Raw genomic sequence first — 25,156 nt, forward strand, 5'->3', positions numbered from 1 at the left:
GGAGTGGCATTTTTGCCATTAATAACACAGTACATAGTGTAGTTTCCTAACATAGTTATTATGAAACTGTGACCTTTTAAAATAAAGTCTTAAAAATGCTGGATGGGAACAGAAATGCATGAAACAAAAGCCAACAGAAAGGAAGAAATGAACGGAATATGTCTAAACAAAGACTTTTATAAGAAATACCAAGAAACATTCTGCTGAAGGCAATGAATGAATTCCAAACTGTGAGCCTGAAAAAAAATGATTTATTGAATTCAGTTGAGCACTTTCATTCTTATTTCAGAACTTCTTCAGAACTAATACATAACATTTATTACCATATTTAAATAATGAACACCTAAAACAAATGGCAAACAAAAAATTTAAAATTTTAAAACCCATTACTTTAAAAACATTCCCATTGAACTTAATTAATTAGTAAACATTAAAATGTTTAACAGTTTAAAGAGCAAGCATCATTCAAACCAGGCCAATTAATAGCATTTAATCTGAGCTGCCACTTAAGTTCACAAACTTCCAAATGTTCATCAATTATTTTCCCTTGCAAATCTTTGCTTATTTGCTCAGTGACATTGAAAATAAATTTATGTGATTTAAAATTCAGCAAGATGTTTATATAAGGCATTGTATCTTTTTTGATTCTTAAAGTCAGATATATGCTCATATTTATGATTTAAAACATTTCTACATGTTTTTCCTACATAATAGGCAGGACAAGCCACACATTGAGCTAAATATATCACATTTTTAGAATCACAATTTAATGATCTTGAATTCTATAACTAGTCCCTCTTATAACGATACTATCACCACCCATAATGTAAGAACATTGGGAACAAGACCCACGTTTAAACTGTCATCTCTTCTTTTTGTTAAGTCTACCATTAGATTTTTTGGACTCAAGATAGTTCTTAAATGTCTTGACCCTTCTGTAAACATTACATGGCTTGTCACCAATATTTTTCATAAAACCTGGGTTCATTTGAAATAAATTCAAATTTTTAAAAACTACAACTTACTATAGCTGTCTATAAAAGGTTTTCTTCTTCTTCTTTCAGCTGCTTCTGTTAGGGGTCACCACAGCAGATCAGCTGTTTCCATTTCTTCCTGTCCTCTGCATCTTGCTCTGTCACACCAACCACCTGCATGTCCTCTCTCACCTCATCCATAAACCTTATCTTAGGCCTTCCTCTTTTCCTGTTACCTGGCAGCTTCATCCTTAGCATCTTTTTCCCAATATAATCTGCATCCCTTTTCAGCACATGTCCAAACCAATGTAATCTTGCCTCTCTGGCTTTGTCTCCAAACCTTCCAACCTGGGCTGACCCTCTAATATACTTATTCCTAATCCTGTCCATCCTCGTCACACCCAGTGCAAATCTGAACATCTTCAACTCTGCCACGTCAAGCTCTGACTCCTGCCTATTTGTCAATGCCACTGCCTCCAATCCATATAACATAGTTGGTCTCACTATCCTCTTGTAGACCTTCCCTTTCACTCTTACTGGTACTCATCTGTTACAAATCACTCCTGACACTCTTCTCCATCCACTCCATCCGGCCTGTACTCTCTTCTTCACTTCTCTTCCACACTTACCATTACTCTGAACTGTTGCTCCCAAGTATTTAAACTCATCCACCTTCGCCACCTCTACTTCCTGCATCCTCACCATTCCTCTATCCTCCCTTTCATTCACACACATAAATTCTGTCTTAGTCCTGCTGACCTTCATTCCTCTTCAAAGTTGATATAAATAATTTATTGCTGTTTCCAAAATTAGACCCTGTATCACTTTGTATATTTAATCCATGTTTACAACAGAAGTACCTGAAAGAACAGGTGTAAAAATACCCATTTCTCTTTTAGCCAAAACCTCATCCTTAATACTATTTAAACATTCAGTAGAATAACATCTCTTTAAAAACATACTCATTAAAACCTCATATTCCTTAAAAATGTTTCTTCTTCTGAAATTATCCTTGCCAAGTGTATAAACTGGCCTTCTACAACTGATTTCTTTTGATGCTCCAGATGCCAATTTGTAAAATGAAGAAAATGAAGATGGGAATCTGAAAAATTATTTTTTCAATAAATATTAAAAATAAACATATGATTTATACACTATTAAAACTACAACTTATATAGCTGTCTATCAAAGGTTTTCTTCTTTTTCTTTCAGCTGCTTTTGTTAGGGATGTGGTGAGAGAGGACATGCAGGTGGTTGGTGAGACAGAGCAAGATGCAGAGGACAGGAAGAAATGGAAACAGCTGACCTGTGCTCAGGACTAACTGTAACCTGTGGAACTTGTTTAACTTGCTTACTTATGTAATCTCTGTAAATAGTCTGTTTGTAATATGTAATGCTGGTATTATGTAATGCTTTATCTGCTTGCCCTTGGAGCTTTTCTCCCCGGGCCTCCGCTGAAAATGGACATGCATCCAGTCGGACTATCCCAGTCAACAAATGTAAAATAAATAAATAAATAAATAATTATACTATAATTTCTTATTTTGAAATAAAAAAATGTAATACCATTCATGTCAAATGTAACTGAAAATTTTAAAAACTCAATTGTATTCTTAATAAACATGAAGAATTCTAGTAATCAATCCACTGAATCATTCTAGACCAAAAAGTGTCATCCAGAAACTAAGTATACATTGTCTAGCACTGTCTATAATCACTATGTAAGAGGTACCAGTCTTCCCATTCAGCCATAACATAATTTGCAAACATGGGGGCATATGCTGTCTCTGTGGCAACTCCAGTAGCCTACGTAAAAAAATTGGCCTTCAAAAAACAAAAAGTTGTTTTTCAACACAGTATCCATTAATGTGACCATGACTTTTACTTTATAATTTGTGTACCTGGTATGTTTATATAACTGTTTCTGAGACCATTTGAGGCCAACGTCATGGAGTATCACAGAAAAAATGATGAACATCCATAGTGAGAAATAAAGCATTTGTCAGGTAGTCTGTATTATTTAACAAGTTTAAAAATGCCATGATTCCCTACAGATTTGTTCAATGCCATCTAAACATTTTTTTCAAATACTTATCCAAGAACACAGCTATAAAATACATTTTGGGCTGTGTAGAATCCACTATGGGATGAAAAGGGGGATTGGACCAACTTTTGTGAATCTTTCGGATGCCAAATATGCTTGCAATGACCGGCTTTTCATTATACATAAAATTGTACTTGGGTTTGGATATTAATCCTTCAATTAACATATCAAACAACATGATGTCAATTTTTGCAAATGCCCTATTAAACATGGCGTGATGATTCCTCTAATGAGTCTTCTAATAGGAGAGCATTCATGATTCATCACAACCAACCCACCCCCTTTATCTGGTTTCATAACACAGATACTATTATCATTTGCTATATAGTGAGTATACTTTTCTTCTAACGCCATTAAATTGTGTTTTATCTTGCAACTATGCTTTAAAATGTTGCGAATGTCACATTCACATACTGTCTCAAGCATACCAATACTTCGGTTTAGAGGGACATTGAACATACTAGGTCTACTTAGCCTATTTGCATAAACAAGCTTATTACTATCACTGAACACAAAGGATAAATTTAACATCCATGAAAACATTTGGAAATCAATAAGTACATTAACCAAGTCTGCCCTTCTAACTGGTACAAATGTTAAACCTTTTGATAAAACATTAGCATGTATGACAGTAATAGTAATACTTTTACAGAAATAATTATTGTTGAAGCTTTTTAATGTTAGGTAGTGAAGTCTACTGGGGTTGTTTTTAAAGTAATGGTTTTGGAATTTTATTGGTTTTGGTTGGTCACATGTTTTAGGTGTTCATTATTTAAATATGGTAACAAATGTTATGCATTAGTTCTGAAAAAGTTCTGAAACAAGTAAGAATGAAAGTGCTCAGCTGAATTCAATAAACATTTTTGCTGGCTCACAATTTGGAATTCATTCATTGCTTTCAGCAGAAGTGGTTTGTTTTTATTGGTGTTTGGTTTTCATTTTGTACATTTATAAGAAATGACCACAGAGACCAGAAATTAAGTACTTTTTTCTGATAAATATTACAGACTTCTTCAGAATAACAATGATGGGAAATACCTACACTTTTAAAATGTATGTACTTAATCGTGTGATTACAAATTCAATTTACTTAAAGATACAGTGACATGAATTAAAATAAATGTATCCAATACCAAAAAATAATAATAAAAATGCAAAAACATTAAAGGTTAAACACTGGCATTTGAAAATAATAATCATAATAATAATAACAATAATATGAATGTATAAAATATGGATATTAATAAATACATTCCTATACATCACTAATGACATAAATTAATCTCCAGGCATTTTTTAATTATAACAGCCCAATATTTAAATAGACAATTTGATATTTATAGCTTCATTTAACCCTGGGCAGACATTAGCATGAACCCTTACTTCCAACCACACTTCCCTGTACTCCAAATAATCCTATTCCCCATTAATGAACCAGATGTTATTTTTTTCCAAAATTAAAAATACAAACCTTTGAAAACTAGAGAAATGTATGGCATGCTAAACCAAAGCATTAGTTGTATTAAGCGTCCTTAAAGCATATACACACTTGCACAAATTTGCTCTCTCAGAGATTGCCCAGTTTTACCAATGTGAAATACATCACATGAAGAACAAAGCAAGAGATAAACAAATTCTTCCGTCCCACAATTTTCTTAGGGAACTTTAGTGATATTAATGATCAACCAAAAACTTTCACTTTGCATTGTAACATTAATAAACCCACATTGATTACAATTGTTGTATTTAATTGTACCAGACGAAGTAACATCAGTGGTGTTACTCCCCTCAAATTTGCTTTTTCCCTAGTGGAAATCAATAATATTTCTATTCTTGGATATAGCACTAGAGTATTTAACAATTATGGCATTGTCTTAAACATTTTGCCATTTCAGAAAAGTAACTAAACCCTACAACTTTCTGGTGTCTTTGTGTCAGACAGTTTGCAGTAACTCTGATCAAGAATTAGTTAAGGTTACATTGATTCAAACTATCAACAGTTTTGCTGTGGGGAACTTAACTGAGTAGTCTGTTGAAGTATGAAGTGACAGCAATTACTGAGATACCATATCTAGAACCTGACTAACAACTTCACAGAAGTTGAACTGCTATGTGAGAACACAGTGAAACTAGGTACAGAAGTTCAGCATGTAATCTAGACTTGGGCAGTAATGTGAGAAGGCACCTTGTGAAACATTTACAGATTTGAAGTGTATGACTTACAGGCCTGTAATTCTGTTCTAGGTCAAATAAATCACATTTAAAGACTAGGTTAATAAATGACATTTTCCAGACCTCATGAAGGATACCTCTTAGAAGTAGTATATCAAATGAGATTAATAAGCCTGTATTTCACGGGAAGAACAAAAATAGTCCCGGACACTCCACTAGATGAAACCAACAAAAAATTGCTTGTGGACCCAAAGAATGGAATCACTGTTCACCATAAAATCTAGTCCGATACTTTTATGAATAAAATGTAAAATAACTTTAAAACACAGTAGCTTAAGCCCTTTCATCTAACTTGTAGACTTCATCAGAACAACTAATGATAAAATCCCTCATGCTTTTATACAAGCTTCTTTCAATCATTTATCAATTCAATTAATCAATCAAATAATATAAGACAATTTAAAGTGCCAGTGCTTTCTGTATCAACTGATGTCATACTAATGTAATATAATAGCTTATCTAATATTTCATAGGAACTCATTCCACATCATGATAAGATATTACTTTAAAATTAGTAATGAACTGAAAATTTAAAAATATTTCTAATGACCCCTTTTGTTTATATTTTATTATGTTTTTTGATATTTTCCTTCTAATGTCCTTTTAACTATTATTTTCCAATATTGGCTTTATGGAAATGGAGTCATTCAACCCTGGATAGACAGAAGCATGTAATCTGATCTGCCATCTAGTCTCTTTTTCCCCTAATAAATATTTAACACCCCCCCCCCCTCTTGGATTCACTTTCACACATTCAAGTATACCAAAATTGTATGTACTACATTTACTGTTCCCGTCAAGATGCCTCCATAAAGCATTTTTCATATCCTGTTTTTTAATTTTGTAACAGTGCTCATAAATTCTATTACAAAGACATCTGTCCGTCTTTCCTACATAGAAACATGGACAGTTACTACACTTTGCCATATATACCACATGTGGGGTCGTACAATTCCCCTTGAGGAACCACAGAGTTATTAATATCTTCCAAGGTTACAGACAGTCTTTTAATAATTAAATGGCATTGGTTGCAGTTCCCACATTTTGTGGCACCTGTCTTTTTTAACTCCTTGTGGTCTGCATTTTTCCTTTCCAATTCGGTTTTAAGATTAGTTCCTGTTTTAGAAACAAATACTGGTTTAAATCCCATTAATTTAAACACGTCATTATCAGTTTTTAATATGTTCCAGTTTTTAGTTATTATTTTCTTTATGTCCTGCGTCTCAGGGGCATATTGCAAAATACATGCATTCATGTATCCTTCTAATTCATTTTCTTTCTGATTTATATTACCTCTCCCTATATCCATATTACTATTCCCTAATATAGGTTTGAATTTTCTGCCCCATTCATTCATTACATAATTTTTAATGTCATGTATCATAACCACAGGATACCCTCTAGATTTGAACATATTTCCTATATAGTCTAATTCATTAACTAAATCAGTGTAGTCCGAAGTCATCCTGGCAGCTCTTATACATTGGCCCTTAATAATGCTTCTTTTTTGGCTCATGGGATGACAGCTAGTAAATTCTAAGTAGGTGTTACTAAAAGTACTTTTTCTATAAATTTTAGATTTAAACCTTCCTTCGTCTATAGTTATGTAAGTATCTAGGTACGATATAGCTTTTTTATCTATATTATAAGTAAACCTCAAATAATCACACCTAGTGTTCAAATAGTCCATAAATTCCTTAAACTTGTCCCTGTTCCCATTCCAAATCATAAATATGTCATCCAAAAACCGCAGGTAACACGAAATATAATTCCTCCATTCAGTAGAAATAATATACTCCATCTCCCAATCAATCAGAAACATATTTGCAAATATGGGGGCGCAAGCTGCCCCCATCGCCACCCCCTTATTTTGCTGATAATATTCTCCTTCAAATAAAATATGGTTGTGGTTTAACACGATTTCCATAAATTCCAAAATCAAAGAAGTTGCTTCCCATGTTAAACCTCCATATTTTACCATACTATTGTTAAACCTGTACAACCCTTCCTCCTGGGGTATGCTAGAAAACAAATCAACTATATCAATAGTTACAAGGGATGTTTCTGTTGTAAAAACTTCAGTAGTGAGTCTCCCTAAAAAGTCCCAGGAATCTATTATAAGATTTGTTGATTTTTTGTATATAGGTTTTAACCAGCTATCAATAACCTTCCCAAAAGGGAAGGTTTTAGACTTACTGCCAGAGATTATTGGTCGAAAAGGGGGGTCATTGATATTCTTATGTACTTTAGGTACCCCTACTATGGTACTAATGACAGGATACTCCACTTTCAAAAATTTATACATATCACCATCTATCCTATCGTCCAATAACATTTCTTCCAAACACAAATCAATTTTATGATATGCGATGTTAATTTCATTAATGGAAGATATGTCATAATTCCCAGAGTTTAGTAAAATCTCATGAATTTTATTAATATATTCACCTCTGTCATATAGTACCACTCCGCCCCCCCTTGTCGGGTTTCATAATTCGTAAATTGCTATTTTCTTGTATCTCTTTCATTAATTTAAATTTCTTATAATCAAGATTCCTTTTTCTTTTTGAGTTCTTCCTTACATATTCATAGATCTCATCTATAATGACCTTTTCATATATAGCTAATGCAGGGTTTAAAGGGCGTACAAAAGTGCTTTTCTTCTTAAAGTTGCTAATGTTTACCTGTCTTTTTCCTTTAAAAATATAGCAAGGTTTAACTTCCTTAAATATTTCTTAAAATCCACTATAAAATCTACCACATTGATGTCCCTATTTGGTACATATTTCATTCCTTTAGATAATAATTTAAAATATCCTTCATGAAGTGGTACCTGTGTATAATTATATATACTAAAATCCCCCATACAATAATGTGTGTCAGTAACCTTAATGATTACTAGTTCTTCCTCTAATTGTTTACCCTTTTGTACTGGGGTGGGTTTTCCCATTTGTGAGCAGTCCATTTCTTTAACCCCTTGTGGGGCTGCTTCTGTGGTTCTAACCCATTGTTTCTGTCCCCTAAAAAAACAGGACTGTTACTATAATGTTCATCATTACTGTAAAAGTCAAACCTTCTATTATTTTTATTCCTGTATTTATGATTACTTTCCTTATACTCATAACTACTTTCATCCTTATAATCGTTTTGCCCTTTAGGCCCCCATCTATAGGCCTCTCCTTTTTCATACTGTTTCATGTCTCTTTTCATTTTCCTACATTTTCTTTCATATTGTTTGTTCATTTGGTTCTCAACCCATGTATACTGCGTATTCAGAAACATTTCACATTCCCCAAATAATAAGTCAGTGGTAATAATCTGTTCCAACTGTTCCAATTCAGACATTAAGCCACATATTTTTTTTATCATTACAAGAAACAATAAATTTCATAAAAGTGTATCCAAAATTATCAAAAAGTTTACCACACTCATTCATATTGTCCTCATCCATATCAACCCCCATGGGGTATTTACAAAATGAAGTCCCATAGGGACTATATTCAAGTCCAAACACTTTTTCAGGTACATATTGTCTAAGTGTACACTTTTTAACGTCTTTAGTTTCTTTCCAAAGTCCTTAATATAGTCCTTCAATGTCATATTGCTCGAATAATTATTATCATCGTCGTTCCCCTTCCCTATGTGAGCTCCATCACCTTCAAAATCAAAATTGGTGACCAAAAAACTGTTTAAATCATACTTTTTGTGGTTAGAAATATTCTTATTCATCCCTTTGGGATGACACACAGTACCTGTTTCCTTGGGCGGTCCGACCATTGCGTAGATTCATTTTGGCTCCACTCGCTTAGGTTTAGCACCCGAGATATTGTAATCCACCTCCGATCCACATTTGTCACTAGGATGCCGATGAAATATCCCCTCAACAATGTTGGATCCATTAGAGGCTGAATCTTTGTATCCCAAGCCATCTCCCTGACTGTTAGGGAGAGAATCCGTTGATCTGCACCCACGTGGCTTACTTGATGACGTCACTATACGTTCCTTGATGTTACTCGCTTCAGACTGGCTAATCAAGTCGATCAGCCGAGTGAGCTCTCCCTTCAAAATGGCCATCTCGGACTGCAGTTTGTTAATGTCATCCCTCCTTGGGGAAAAAAATCGATGGCAACTCGTCCAGAGAATCCATATTACAACCACGAAAGGAACAAAAATAGTCCCGAACACTCCACTAGATAAAACCAACAAAAAATTGCTCGTGGACCCAAAGAATGGAATCACTGTTCACCATAAAATCCAGTCCGATACTTTAATGAATAAAATGTACAACAACTTTAAAACACAGTAGGTTAAGCACTTTCATATAACTTGTAGACTTCATCAGAACAACTAATGATAAAATCCCTCATGCTTTTATACAAGCTTCTTTCAATCATTTATCAATTCAATTAATCAATCAAATAATATAAGACAATTTAAAGTGCCAGTGCTCTCTGTATCAACTGATGTCATACTAATGTAATATAATGGCTTATCTAATATTTCATAGGAACTCGTTCCACATCATAATAAGATATTACTTTAAAAATAGTAACAAATTGAAAATTTAAAAATATTTCTAATAACCTCTTTTTTTAATATTTTATTATGTTTTTTGATATTTTCCTTCTAATGTCCTTTTAACTATTATTTTCCAATATTGGCTTTATGGAAATGGTGTCATTCAACCCTGGATAGACAGAAGCATTTAATCTGATCTGCCATCTAGTCTCTTTTTCCCCTAATAAATATTTAACACTCCCCCCTCTTGGATTCACTTTCACACATTCAAATATACCAAAATTGAATGTGCTACATTTACTGTTCCCACCAAGATGCCTCCATAAAGCATTCATATCCTGTTTTTTAATTTTGTAACAGTGCTCATAAATTCTATTACAAAGACATCTGTCCATCTTTCCTACATAGAAACATGGACAGTTACTACACTTATCCATATATACCACATGTGGGGTCCTACAATTCCCCTTGAGGAACCACACAGTGGTATTATTAATATCTTCCAAGGTTACAGACAGACTTTTAATAATTAAATGGCATTGGTTGCAGTTCCCACATTTTGTGGTACCTGTCTTTTTTAACTCCTTGTGGTCTGCATTTTTCCTTTCCAATTCGGTTTTAAGATTAGTTCCTGTTTTAGAAACAAATACTGGTTTAAATCCCACTAATTTAAACACATCATTATCAGTTTTTAATATGTTCCAATTTTTAGTTATTATTTTCTATATATCCTGCGTCTCAGGGGCATATTGCAAAATACATGCATTCATGTATCCTTCTAATTAATTTTCTTTCTGATTTATATTACCTCTCCCTATATCCATATTACTATTCCCTAATATAGGTTTGAATTTTCTGCCCCATTCATTCATTACATAATTTTTAATGTCATGTATCATAACCACAGGATACCCTCTAGATTTGAACATATTTCCTATATAGTCTAATCCATTAACTAAATCAGTGTAGTCCGAAGTCATCCTGGCAGCTCTTACACATTGGCCCTTAATAATACTTCTTTTTTGGCTCATGGGATGACAGCTAGTAAATTCTAAGTAGGTGTTACTAAAAGTACTTTTTCTATAAATTTTAGATTTAAACCTTCCTACATCTATAATTATGTAAGTATCTAGGTAGGATATAGCTATTTTAGGGAGACTCACTACTGAAGTCATTACAACAGAAACATCCCTTGTAACTATTGATATAGTTGATTTATTTTCTAGCATACACCAGGAGGAAGGGTTGTATAGGTTTAACAATAGTATAGTAACATATGGAGGTTTAACATGGGAAGCAACTTCTTTGATTTTGGAATTTATGGAAATCGTGTTAAACCACAACTATATTTTATTTGAAGGAGAATATTATCAGCAAAATAAGGGGGTGGCGAAGGGGGCAGCTTGCGCCCCCATATTTGCAAATATGTTTCTGATTGATTGGGAGACGGAGTATATTCTTTCTGCTGAATGGAGGAATTATATTTCGTGTTACCTATGGTTTTTGGATGACATATTTATGATTTGGAATGGGAACAGGGACAAGTTTAAGGAATTTATGGACTATTTGAACACTAGGTGTGATTATTTGAGGTTTACTTATAATATAGATAAAAAAGCTATATCGTACCTAGATACTTACATAACTATAGATGAAGGAAGGTTTAAATCTAAAATTTATAGAAAAAGTACTTTTAGTAACACCTACTTAGAATTTACTAGCTGTCATCCCATGAGCCAAAAAAGAAGTATTATTAAGGGCCAATGTGTAAGAGCTGCCAGGATGACTTCGGACTACACTGATTTAGTTAATGAATTAGACTATATAGGAAATATGTTCAAATCTAGAGGGTATCCTGTGGTTATGATACATGACATTAAAAATTATGTAATGAATGGGGCAGAAAATTCAAACCTATATTAGGGAATAGTAATATGGATATAGGGAGAGGTAATATAAATCAGAAAGAAAATGAATTAGAAGGATACATGAATGCATGTATTTTCCAATATGCCCCTGAAACGCAGGATATAAAGAAAATAATAACTAAAAATTGGAACATATTAAAAACTGATAATGACGTGTTTAAATTAGTGGGATTTAAACCAGTATTTGTTTCTAAAACAGGAACTAATCTTAAAACGGAATTGGAAAGGAAAAATGCAGACCACAAGGAGTTAAAAAAGACAGGTACCACAAAATGTGGGAACTGCAACCAATGCCATTTAATTATTAAAAGTCCGTCTGTAACCTTGGAAGATATTAATAACTATGTGGTTCCTCAAGGGGAATTGTAGGACCCCACATGTGGTATATATGGCTAAGTGTAGTAACTGTCCATGTTTCTATGTAGGAAAGACGGACAGATGTCTTCATATTAGAATTTATGAGCACTGTTACAAAATTAAAAAAACAGGATATGAAAAATGCTTTATGGAGGCATCTTGACGGGAATAGTGAATGTAGTACATTCAATTTTGGTATACTTGAATGTGTGAAAGTGAATCCAAGAGGGGGGAGTGTTAAATATTTATTAGGGGAAAAAGAGACTAGATGGCAGATCAGATTAAATGCTTCTCTCTATCCAGGGTTGAATGACACCATTTCCATAAAGCCAATATTGGAAAATAATAGTTAAAAGGACATTAGAAAGAAAATATCAAAAAACATAATAAAATATATAAAAAAGGGGTCATTAGAAATATTTTTAAATTTTCAATTTGTTACTAATTTTAAAGTAATGTCTTATCATGATGTGGAATGAGTTCCTATGAAATATTAGATAAACTATTATATTACATTAGTATGGCATCAGTTGACACAGAGAGCACTGGCACTTTAAATTGTCTTATATTATTTGATTGATTAATTGAATTGATAAATGATTGAAAGAAGCTTGTATAAAAGCATAAGGGATTTTATCATTAGTTGTTCTGATGAAGTCTACAAGTTAGATGAAAGCGCTTAACCTACTGTGTTTTAAAGTTGTTTTACATTTTATTCATTAAAGTATCAGACTGGATTTTATGGTGAACAGTGATTCCATTCTTTGGGTCCACAAGCAATTTTTTGTTGGTTTTATCTATATTTCACGGGGCTTTTCTCCTCAGGCTTCCTCTGAAAAATGGCTTGTTTGTACAATCAGACAAATGAAAATAAGTAATAAATACATTTTTGTACTACATCAGAATTATTACATTTACAGACTGAGATAACAAATTGTATCTGTGGTGGTACAGTGATAGCATTGTTACCTCACAGCAAGAGGTTCTCCTGTTCGATTCTCAGCTGGAGTGCCTTCTGTGTGGAGTTCGCATGTCCTCCCCGTGGTCGAGTGGCCTCTGAAAGACATGCGTGAATGGGCGTGCCTTCGCTGAAAGTTGGGCGTCGGGCTGCCAACTTGGCACCATAAAAATCGACTGCCAATCATTAGCAGAATGGAGTTCTGCTGTGGCGACACCTAACAGGGAAAAGCCGAAAAGACAAACAACAGACTGGGATAACAAATTACTTATTTCAGTTATCTAAAACTGTACATTTCTGAAGCAATTTATTAAATAATCAGTGAAAAGGAAATAATACAATTTTCAACAGATATAATAATTTACCAGGTATAAGATCAGGACAGATAACATATACAGATTTCAGCTTAAATAAGGATTTTGGAGCTGCTTCTAAATATATTAGCAGACCATGTGATTCAGTCATGTCAGAGATCAGTGCCCAACATTATGTCAGAGATCAATGCTTGAGATTCAAACTGATGCTATTCAGTGAAGATATGTATATAGATCACTAATCTAGCCAGTGCTGATCTTTAGGTGGTCTGGTAAAGAGACAGATTTGAACTGATACTTGATATGCTGCTAAAAATTTTGTAATTGTTCTAACAGAAATCTACCCCACGATTCAATAACCTCCATGTAGGTTTCACAAAGAGCCTACAATGAATGCTTTTATGCAATCAATGTTGTTCATCGCATGGTATCATGCCCCACATATTAATGAGGCGTGGCACATGTAAGTAAGGTTTCATTGCTTGTACCAATGTTGCTGGCCATGAAATCTCCAATATTAATGCGGATTATACCTCTCGACATTTTAATACAAGAAATCTGGACAAAGACTAAAATAATGCAGGGACAAAGGCTCAAAAATAAGGACAGATAGATGTTAGATATTGTTCTTATGAACTTAGAAAGTAGCTAAAATAACAGGATTTGTGTTAGCATGCATTTTCTGAAGGATACAGATTATAAAACTCAAATGTATGCCATTATTTATTGACCTAAATCTTCAGTGATTTTCCAGAAAACCACAAAATCTACAAGGAACAGACCAAAAATTTTAGACAAAACTCTGGACATTCTGCAAAAATCTGGACAGTTTAGAGGTATGATGTGGATAGCATTACCATGTAAGGTTGCTGGCCTCAAAAGTGGATTTTGTGACAGCATGGCAATTGTTTTTTCTTCCTTGAGTTTTCTTCATTAAAATTTGTTTGGGGCACTGCCATAGATTCTTTTTCCTCAATTCAACTATTTCTCCGTTTTTTGTTTTTTTTTGGTGGGTGGGCTTGTTTGCATGATTTACTGCTTAGCACAAACATGTTTATCCATGCTCATCTGGTTTGCATGAAGTGCAGCAATGCAGAAACTGGATTAATGGACCACACAGGATGCAGTCAGGACCCAGACAGCTACAAACATAAACTGGATGTATTCATTTAATGATACTGGCCATTGTGCAAACATGGTAAGCAGTGTTGTGCTATGATTAACAAGGAGAACTTTATAATGAATACTAAGATAGAGAATGTCATGTATGTAATCCAGTAGCAACAGGTGTTAAGTGTAGGTGTGGAGTGCAGCTGGTCCTGGGTTCTAGTACAGGGTGTACAAACTTTATTTTCCTGTTGTGACATTGCAGATTTTATCAATTTATTTATGCAATTATTTTATTTTACATTTGTTTACCAGAAAAGTCCAACTGGACACAGTCCTTTTTCATCGGGGGCCTGGGGAGAAAAGGTCCAAATACAGCATATAACTTTTGCAACTGACAACTTTGTTTACATAAGACACTTTGACATACACAACACTGCACTGTAGTAGGAAATATAAAAGATTAATCAGGGTTGTCACAGTTACAGAGCCATGATTGTAGTAGGTGGGATTTTAAAGCTTTTTTTGAAGGAAGAAATTGAAATTGTGGCTGGGATGTTGGTGGGGGGGATGTATTCCAATGTTTGGCAATAGTTTGCTACAGAGGGATGTACCTGTGGAATTATGGGCTCTAGTCACATCTAGTAAGAGTTTTTTTATTGGATTACAGGACCCTAGTGTTGGTGCTTGGGTGTAGCATGCTTTGTAGTCTAGGGGTTTTCAGGGCAGTGAAGTAGTTTGTGGGTTCATACAAGTTGATTGTAAAGAATGACATGGGGAAGTTCTAGCCAGTTAAGTATTTAAAGGGGAATGCAGTGGTGTGTTCTGTGAGGAGTATTGGTTGAAAATTTGGCAGTTTTATTATAACATGTTTGCAGCTTGGAACGATCAGATTTTCTGAGATTGGTATAGATTGATGAAGTGTACAAAGGGTGGAGGTGAGATGGGTGTGTGCAATAGTGGCTCTGGCAGAGTCAGTTAGGAACTGTTTGTTCCTGTAGAGTATGGCTGTTTTTTATGTACTTTCTTTATGGCATTGGATGTATGTATGTCAAATTTCATGTTGCTGCTGATTTCAACCCCTAGCACTTTGGTGTGATTGACTGGAGATATGATTGTGTTATTACTGGAGGTAATGTTAAATGTAATGTTATACGTAGAAGGTTGTGTGGGTAGAAATATAAGAAGCTAAGTTTCATTAAGATGTAATGTTAGTCGTGATTCAGAGAGCCATGTTTCAACAGCAAGAAAAGAGGATTATGTTTGTTGTAGCAGTGCCTGGGGGGGAGGAAGAAGCACAGATTGGTGTGGAATCATTCACATACTGGATGGCAGAAGCATGAAGAGTGGGAGTATGAAGGTTATTAGTGAAAATAGAAAACAGCAGTGGCCCAAGAATGGAATCCTTTGGGACTTCTAGTGAGACTGGTAGTAGTGGGGAGATTTCCTGGTGCCATCTGTCTGCCTGTTAGGTAATTTCTAATCCAATAAATGGTGAGTGAGCGTAGATTTAATTCTGAGAGAGTGTTGATGAGTATATCATGATTAACCAAGTCAAAGGCCTTGGAAAGGTCTAAGAATATAGCTGAGACATACTTTCCATTGTTCCTGTGGTTGTTGACTGTCTCTGTATTTATGAGTAGATTATGAGAGTTTAGGATTGTCATGATTTGTGTGTGTAACCACCTTTCAAGGATTTTGGAGAGGTGTGAGAGTATGGCGATTGGTCGGTAGTTAGTTCTTTAGAGTTGCCTCCCTTGTGGGGTGATATAGGAAATTTTCCAGAGGTGAGGGACTATGTTTTCAGATATGGAGTGATTAATGAGAATTGTTACAGGCTATGCAATTGCATTTGCTGCAATCTTTAATAATTCAGCTGGTAATCTATCTGTGGAAAGGGTTGTAGTTTATTAAGCATCTTTTTAATAGCAGAGATGGGGACAGGTTGTAGTGAAAAACTCTGTTCAGTGGTGTTATTTTTGGGTGACTTGATAGTAGTACAAGGATTTTGAAAGTTAGCTTGAGCTAGGGTGCAATCTGCAAAGGACTTGTTGAACTGAGTTGCTATGCTTGCTAAGCTGTCAGTGGTTGTAGGTGCAGGGGTGCCAGCTTTATCTGGTTGAAGTACTTTGTTGATGGTTGACCAAAATGTTTTAAGATTGGTTTGATATCTATTTTGAATGTTGTGGTAGCAGCTTGTTTTGTCTCCATTAATCATTTTCTTTGCTTTATTTCTAAGCTCAAGATATCTTTGTTTGTCAGTAGGGGTACCTGCTTTCTTCCAGTTTACCCAGGCTTTGTCCCTGCTATGTAGTAAATATCTAGTGTCTTTGGATAATTATGGGGCATAGATAGCTTTAATTCTGATGGTTCTGGGGGGTGCATGATGGTCTAGAATGCCATGGAATGTTGAGTTAAAATAGGATACAGCATCATCTAGATGAAGTGTTTTTGAGGGGTGCAATTTGCAGCTTGCTAGAGCGATAATAAAATTGTTGGGGTTAAAGGATTTTTTACTATGTATTTGTTGTTAAGTGGTGGGTTTTGCTAAATAGGTTTAACGTCTGATTAGATGGATTTGGTAGGTGGTTACTGAGGCTGTCTGGAAGACAGCCTGAATTACTAATTTTGTCTGATCTGTTTGACAATGTCTAATCCAGTATTGATTGCCTCTGTTGTTTTATCAACTCTAGTTGGGGCTTGAGTAAGTTGTGAAAACCCGTGGAGGTTGATGAAGTATGTAAGGTTGGAGGAGTTGCATGTTAGCTGGTCAATACTGAAATCTCCTAGTATTATGGTTTCTTGAGGTAGTGAGTTAGAAAGCCCAATGAAGTGCAACATACACAACTGTTTTTTCAAACATTTTGTGGCAACAGTTGAAGTGTAGGACTACTGAACACATTATCCAGTGTTCAAATACAGCATATTCCATACACTTTTAATAATGTTCCATCTCACATTATGGTCACTCTCACTTATAACACTTGACACAGTGTAGCTGTTATTAATATTTATATATGTGAGGGCTGAGACACTAATATTGTGTCAGTTATTTATTTATTTATCTATGTATTGTCAATTCAGTATCAAAATTATGACTGTGGGTATACTGCATACTATGATCATGGAAATATATTTCTGCTATCTGGACTGCCATGCCATACCCATTTAACTAACACAGTTACACAAGTGTCTGTATATCAAACATTGAAATTACATTGGTTGCCATTGTTGTGCATTGCTTACTATTGAGCAAACATGTTATCTGGCAGTGTGCAGCCCCGACTAATGGAAAATTAGGAAAGTGGTGAAATGGGGAGCAAGTAGGGGGAAAAACAAAGTGAAAGGAGGTCAGGAATGTGCAGGAGGGTGACAGGAAAGAACCATAGCTATCCATTTCTTCAACAGAAAACCCGATCATATTTACTGAATATTAGCTGAATTTGCAGTGTCACCCCCAGATAGAGGGGTGAACACAAAACAATCATGTTGTATAGCCAATTGGGCTGAATCAAGGGTGTCAAGAAGAGACGTGTGAAATGGAGAGCTATGTACTGGACATTTTTTGGGGGGGACAGCTGCCCTTTTTTGTTTTTTTTTTGGCCAGAGAGAGAAAGGTTGAGGAAGGGATGTAGGTTATGTCTGGGCCAGGTTGGTTGCGCAGGTGAGGAAGCAATCACAGACAAACAGGACATACAAGACAACAAGACACAGGGATGGTGAATGACACAAGGTGGGTAAACACCATAGTTGGGGTGAGGATGGGGACATAGTAGACTCATGGATGTCAAGCTGGTTGACAGTGAGAATCAAGTCATCACCCACTGCACTATCATCGCCATGGCCGGCCTTAGGCATAGGCGAACTAGGCGACCGCCTAGGGCGCCATTCAGGCTAGCCTCATAAAGGGCGCAAATTTCATTTATTTATTTAGTATAATTCTTTTTTCTTACTCTGTAAAGTTTGCTCTCTTCTCAGCGCCCTGTCTCTGAGCACGTCCCAACTGTATTGTGGTGTTTGTGCCCTCACCCCACTTCTGTAGCTCTGTCCAATGGTGCCAGAAACATAGGACAAGGGGGAGGGCAAACACCCTCCCACTTTTAAATCTGTGGGCTGATCGGATGGCTTCAATAATTAAAAAAAAAAAAAAAAAAAAAAAAAGCTGTGCAAGCGCCATCTGCTTTAAGGCAGACCATGAGTGGCATGCATGCTCATCAACGTGGATGCAAATTCCGCACTTACCCACAGAATTTAAGCTTTGCAATTCTGTTAATCTTCATGTGGTGGTGGTGCTGCGGTAGTGTTGTTGACTCACAGCAAGACTTATCCGTTCGATTCTCAGCTAAAGCGTTTTCTGTGTGGAGACATGCGTGAAAAGGTGTACCTTCGTTGAAGGTTGTGCATCAGGGCTCATAACTCGGCATGTAAAAATCTTCAGCCAATCATTAGTGGACCGGAGTTCCACTGTGGCGACCCCTAACCGGGAAAAAGCCGAAAGACACAACAAAAATCTTCATGGATTCTAACCCATAGACCTTTATATTTTAAGTATGAACAACCACAGCCAGCTAAGCATTTAAATGTTACCCTGTTCATAAGGGACAAGAGTACTAATGCAGGGTGAACTTGTGGTTTTCCATCCAATCATCCAGATTACATGTTGACAAAGCCTGGAGACACATTTTACGTGATTAAAACAATTCTTTTGGAACCCAAGCTATTCGGTAAGGAGTCCTTTACTAAATGTCTTACTTGGTCTGTGCTGGCTTAGAGAAATTTATTCTTTACCCAAGACTAATTCCCTGTCATAAAGTGAAGCTGGTAGTAAGTATATTGATGCACACACACACACTTTATATATATATATATATATATATATATATATATATATATATATATATATATATATATATGTGTGTGTGTGTGTGTGTGTGTGTGTGTGTGTGTGTGTGTGTGTGTATATATATATATATATATATATATATATATATATATATATATATATATATATATATATATACTGCATGTATCTCATACATACACACACTTGTATGATATATATGTTATGTAATTATTATTTGATTAAGTTTTATGCAATTTAGAATTGGTTACCTGCATTAGAAATGCAACTTAAAATACATTTTTATAACCATTTGTTGATGTCAGTGTTACTATTTAAAATTCTTGGCTTTAAAGGAGCACGCTGAAGTGCTGAAATGTACATATTGTTGTCATGACACTAAAGAAATGTTGAATTTAAATTAATTACATCAGTTATTGTAATATTTGCTAGGGAATTATATGAGGAAATGATATTCCTATAACAAGTCTTTCAAAGGCAATTATCCAATGTACCACATGACCTTGTATTGTGATAAGTGTTCCGAAATAATAAATTCTGTTTTGCAAATTAAGAAAATATTGAAGTGGCTTAGATTCCGGCATTACTAGTCAATTTTAATTTAGTTGGAATTTGTTCCAAACATAAAGCCATTCTCTGAGTAAGTAGGAGAGCAGAGAATGACAGTAGACATGGCCTGTTTAGTACGTCATTTGACATGCTGCATGCCTTCTTGCCAAACCTCTGTAATGCCAGCTGGCAATAAATATAATGAAAATTATCAGTCACATTATTAATTTTATAACTACCCTTTTTTTTCTAAATGGACATCTTTTACCCTACGTCCCTGTGCCATAATATCCTGCCATTAATTCATTCATGCTGCAACATTAGGACTGACTTCATATCAACATCTAACATTAATTAATGTTTAAGTTAACCTGTCAAACAAATATTCCCTACGTATCACACCCACATACACCATGAGCTTATCTGTGTAAACACATACACACACATACACCATGGGCATATCTGTGTAGACACATACACGCACACAGACACACAGACACACCACACACAAACACACACGCACACATACACACATACACAATGAACATATCTATGTAGACACATGCACACACAGACACACACACACACACACACACACACACACACACACACACACACACACACACACATACATATATACATACACATACATACTCCGTGTCCATGCCCTATCTCAACTACTATGGTTTAGCTATGCTACTAAGGTTCCTGCCCCCAAATTTAACCTAGATTTTCAGATTTTCTGATATTCTTCATAAAGTTATACCTTTCTGTGGGAACACACATTACTAAACAATTGCAATAAGCCTGGGCATAGAGTCTTTATCTTTATCACAAACTCTGTGGGATCTATCTGGGAAGGATCATCTACTATGACTCTGAAATCCAGCTCTTTTTAATGCTTAGAGGTTGAACAAGATATATATATATATATATATATATATATATATATATATATATATATATATATATATATATATATATATATATATATATATATATATACACACATATACAGACTCACACACACACACACACACACACACATATATATATATATATATATATATATATATATATATATATATATATATATATATATATATACATACACGCACAAACACACACACACACTTCTGCTTCTTTTTTTAGCATTTCCAAAGAGTAGAACAAAACAAAATAAGAGCAGTGTAGATTAATGGTCCATCAGAAAAATAATATAAAAGTCAATGTAAATAAGTGAAGGACTAAACCACAGCAGGGAATAATAACACAGACAAAATTTAATTGTGCACTCTTTTGCAGCAAATCATGCTGCTTCATCAAGCAATTCAACAAAACACAATGCATAACATTTAAAATACATACTGACCAATAAAATCTCTCCTCTCATTAATTATGCAAAAACTTTATTCATACTAAGCTAACTGCCCTTGCGGGCCATTGTAAGCCTAGCCAATTATTCCTTGTGAGACTCAAACCCTGCACTTTGTGTTTGTAAGGCAAACACCTTACCATTAGGCCACCCTCCCTAGAGATAAAAAGCAAAATACATCAGATTCATATATGAACACATGAAGAATATATATAGACACATATCTATGAATATATAAATATATATATATATATATATATATATATATATATATATATATGCATATATATCTAAAATGTATGTGTCTGTTGACATAATTTTTGTTGCAAATATCATACATCACAAACCATACTGACATGATTTCAGTTGCAAACATTATACATCGTTTATAATCTATCCAGTCATTGTCAGCCAAACATTACATAACTCATTCAAATACTGCCTTCTTTTAAACCTCATTCTTCCCTTGTATGTACTGTTCCCACAAGTCCCTGAGGCTTAAGCTACTGTACATAGGGAGGAGAGAGGTTGTAATTCTACTTTCACTGAGCTGTAAGACTCGCTCGCCTACCCCAAAGTGAATTAAACTTTTTAGATTAACTTAAGCAGCCCTTTATAACAAGGACATGGGCTTCTATGTTCTGAGGACATGACTTTTATAGTAAAATATGCATGAAGGATAACAGATAAACAGATGTGAACAGATAAAGCAAGTTTATTAAAGAAAAATTCCTCCTTCACTTAGTTAGACTACATTGCAAGGTATCTTTTCTTCCTATGTATTTAAATAATTGAAGGAAATAACTCGAATGCCTTTCTTGGGGAGTAACCTGCCTGTGGGTGTGGCTCAAATAGGAGTGTTTCATGAGAATGGTGTGGGTGGGGCTTAAGGTGTGCCAGAGCACTACTTCGCCTAGGGTGCCATTTCAGCTAAGGCCGCCCCTGGTCATCGCTGTCACCTCACTGTGCTGATGGCTGCCGTGTCTGACATCTGTGTTTCCTCATGTTATCTGGTAAATACAATGATGGAGATCAGCCTCTCCTCCTGGCAGAGGTGTGCGCCAACTGTGTGGCACACAATCCTATGCACTAACCCTGTCAGTTCATCACAGGTGATAAAACCACCACCTCTGCCACTGCTCATGGAGGAACCACTGGCTTTTCCTGTGGGGCAAGACTACCTGATAGGCCAGGTAGTGCAGGAGAAACAGAAGGGGTGCTACCAGGTTATGTCCCAGAAGTGCTGGGCCTTGGTGCCATAGCCAGTGGAGTGGGGGCAGGTGGATCCTGTCAGGCAGGCCTACCCCACTGTGCTGTGGGAAAAAAATTTAAACAAAACAAGAAAAAAATGAGAGAGAAGATAAGGGTTGGGATGAAAGAAAAACAAGGGTCAGCATTAGCAACTTCATATGTGACATGCAATGCATTGACAATTATTTGACTCTATTCTGTTTCCTTTACTTTTAAGACTACCAACTCCAAATAAATAACTATTTTACTGTGAAGACTACCTAGCTCATAACAGATGAACATTATACTACAGATTGCAGGAAGCAATCCTTGCCATGTGCATATATTGCACATATGCATATTCCAATTATATTGATTAGAGTTTACAGCAGGCTATTGTTGCCACTGCTTTAGAGGTCTGACATTACATTGCAATATTGATGAAAATGTAAAAGTATCGTATATGTGGGAAATGTGTTTTTTGAATCCACAATCTCTGACTAGTCACTAATACTGAACTTGTTATGGCCTACAGACTAATGCATGTCTACTTTCTTGTTACAGTTGAGAGATGCATGCTCAATTTGATGAAAGTGTATAATAAACCAAAAAAAGGTGTCTTTACTCTTAATGCTATAATAACAGTACTGTTTGGAAGCATACATACTGCATGCTTTTTGCATCCATGCCAATCTAGCAGCATGGGTTTGCACATTCAGTTGTCGGTCTGTGACAGCTGCAGAAAAATCAGAACAGAGAACAATACCATAATGAATACCATTCCTGACTATATCCAGCTATTAACTCTTACAAGTAATCTCTGTAAGTGATACTTGCACATCTGTGGGGTGCCCCTGTCCTATATTCCTTGATCCAATGTTCAAAGGTCTCTCTCTTCCTCATTCATAGGTCTCTATAGCGATTCCTACATTGGTCACCTGTGAGGAGGATACTGGTAGCACTGGTCAAAGCCCGGACAAGACTATTTCATGCCTCTGACTTGTAACTCAAGCCACAATACTGCCTCTGTGATAGCCTAGGCCCATGTTCATTTACTAGGATTCCAACACACACTTTGGACTCATGAACACCCCATCTTTGAGAATGGAATCTCAAAACCTCTCCATGAATGCCTGCCATGCTTACCACAGATCAAGACCAATGCCAATGTAGAATGATGTTTACCCACCAACTGCAGGTATTACAGACTTCTCTTAGTGTGCCCCTGTCCACCTTCTAGCACTCTACAATATCCATGTCATGTATGCTGTGATAAGTTAAATGTGGCATGAAAACTCTTCTCCATCTAGGCCTAGGCCTATTGGCAGCAGCATTGCCTGCAGCCTCTATCACATATAAATGGATTAAAGCAGCAGCAGCAGCGCCTGACATTCTGTCTAAGTAAACTTTCTGGGTCTGTACTCCACAGCTTTTGAAATCCACAGGAAAAGCCAGCATGGAATCTACATGGATGCTTTATAACTTGTTGAATAGCTCCACCAGATTGTGGATTATTATTCAGTTCAGCTGCTTATGCTTTGATTAGCATCTCTGAAACGCAGACTAAGACAGATGCAAACCATTAATAATCTACTCCCTCATAAAAAAGCAAATGTGCAGCTAGCCAAACTGATGGTGAAGACACTTGCTACATGTTTGCAGGACATCACAGAAGAAGAGATAAATACGATACAAAACTGTAACAACAAACGAAAAAAGCAAAAACGGCCACAGCAGAAAAAACAAAGCACGGACTTTAATGTAAGCGCTTTCGTTCAAGGTAATACCTCAACCTTCATCAGACATCACAGAAGCATACTTCTTCACAAGATATCTTTACAGAGGATTATTGAACTCCAGCAGGTATGCTCCCAGTTTGTTACCTAGATAATTTACATGCTGGAATATATTTATGAATAACGAGAAGCAAAGGCTTTTACACTTTTATCTGTATGCATTATTTAGTATACTTTAGAAGTATATTGATGGCATGGCCTTGTTTGTCAAGCAATTTCTGAGGTACACATGACTGACAATACATGAAAATAGAATGCTGTGTGATAAATATGTGCAAATGTTTCAGGGACAGGTCTTTTGAAAGCACTTTTAGCATCTCAAAGATGTTTTATTAGTAACATGGTTCATTTGCCTGTTCTTTTGTGGGTGGGGGAATGAAGAAGAGTTACTGTTATGTCACACACACTAGAATGGGCTGTTCATTTGGCGGGAGCACAGTTGAGTTACTGCTATGGCACATACAAGGATATGTTACTCTTGCTACTTTCCTTGTTTTGCGTCCTGCCTGTTGTTAGTGTTTCATATTTGTAGACTGTTTTATGCTTTCCAGTGGGTTATGCTTACTGGCTACCTTTATTGTTTTATCTTGGAACAGTTACTTTGTAGTTATGTGATACTTATGTGCATTATAATTCTGTTGTTCTAGGACACAAACAGTGCCAGTGAGGTGGAGAACCCCATTTAGTGATGCAGAAAACAACATAATTGTTGACACTCTCTACAAAATGGGGCATTTCTGCTGGGAATGGTTTGGCCCAATATGGCACACAGGCTATAATTATGGCAGCAAATTGTTGAGAACATCAGTTCTGTGGCTGGCCACAACCAAATCTATGAACAGGTGCACCACAT

The sequence above is a fragment of the Protopterus annectens genome, chromosome 4.part1 (assembly GCF_019279795.1).
Source record: "Protopterus annectens isolate FY-2018-M chromosome 4.part1, PAN1.0, whole genome shotgun sequence".
NCBI classification, from domain to species: Eukaryota; Metazoa; Chordata; order Ceratodontiformes; family Protopteridae; genus Protopterus; species Protopterus annectens.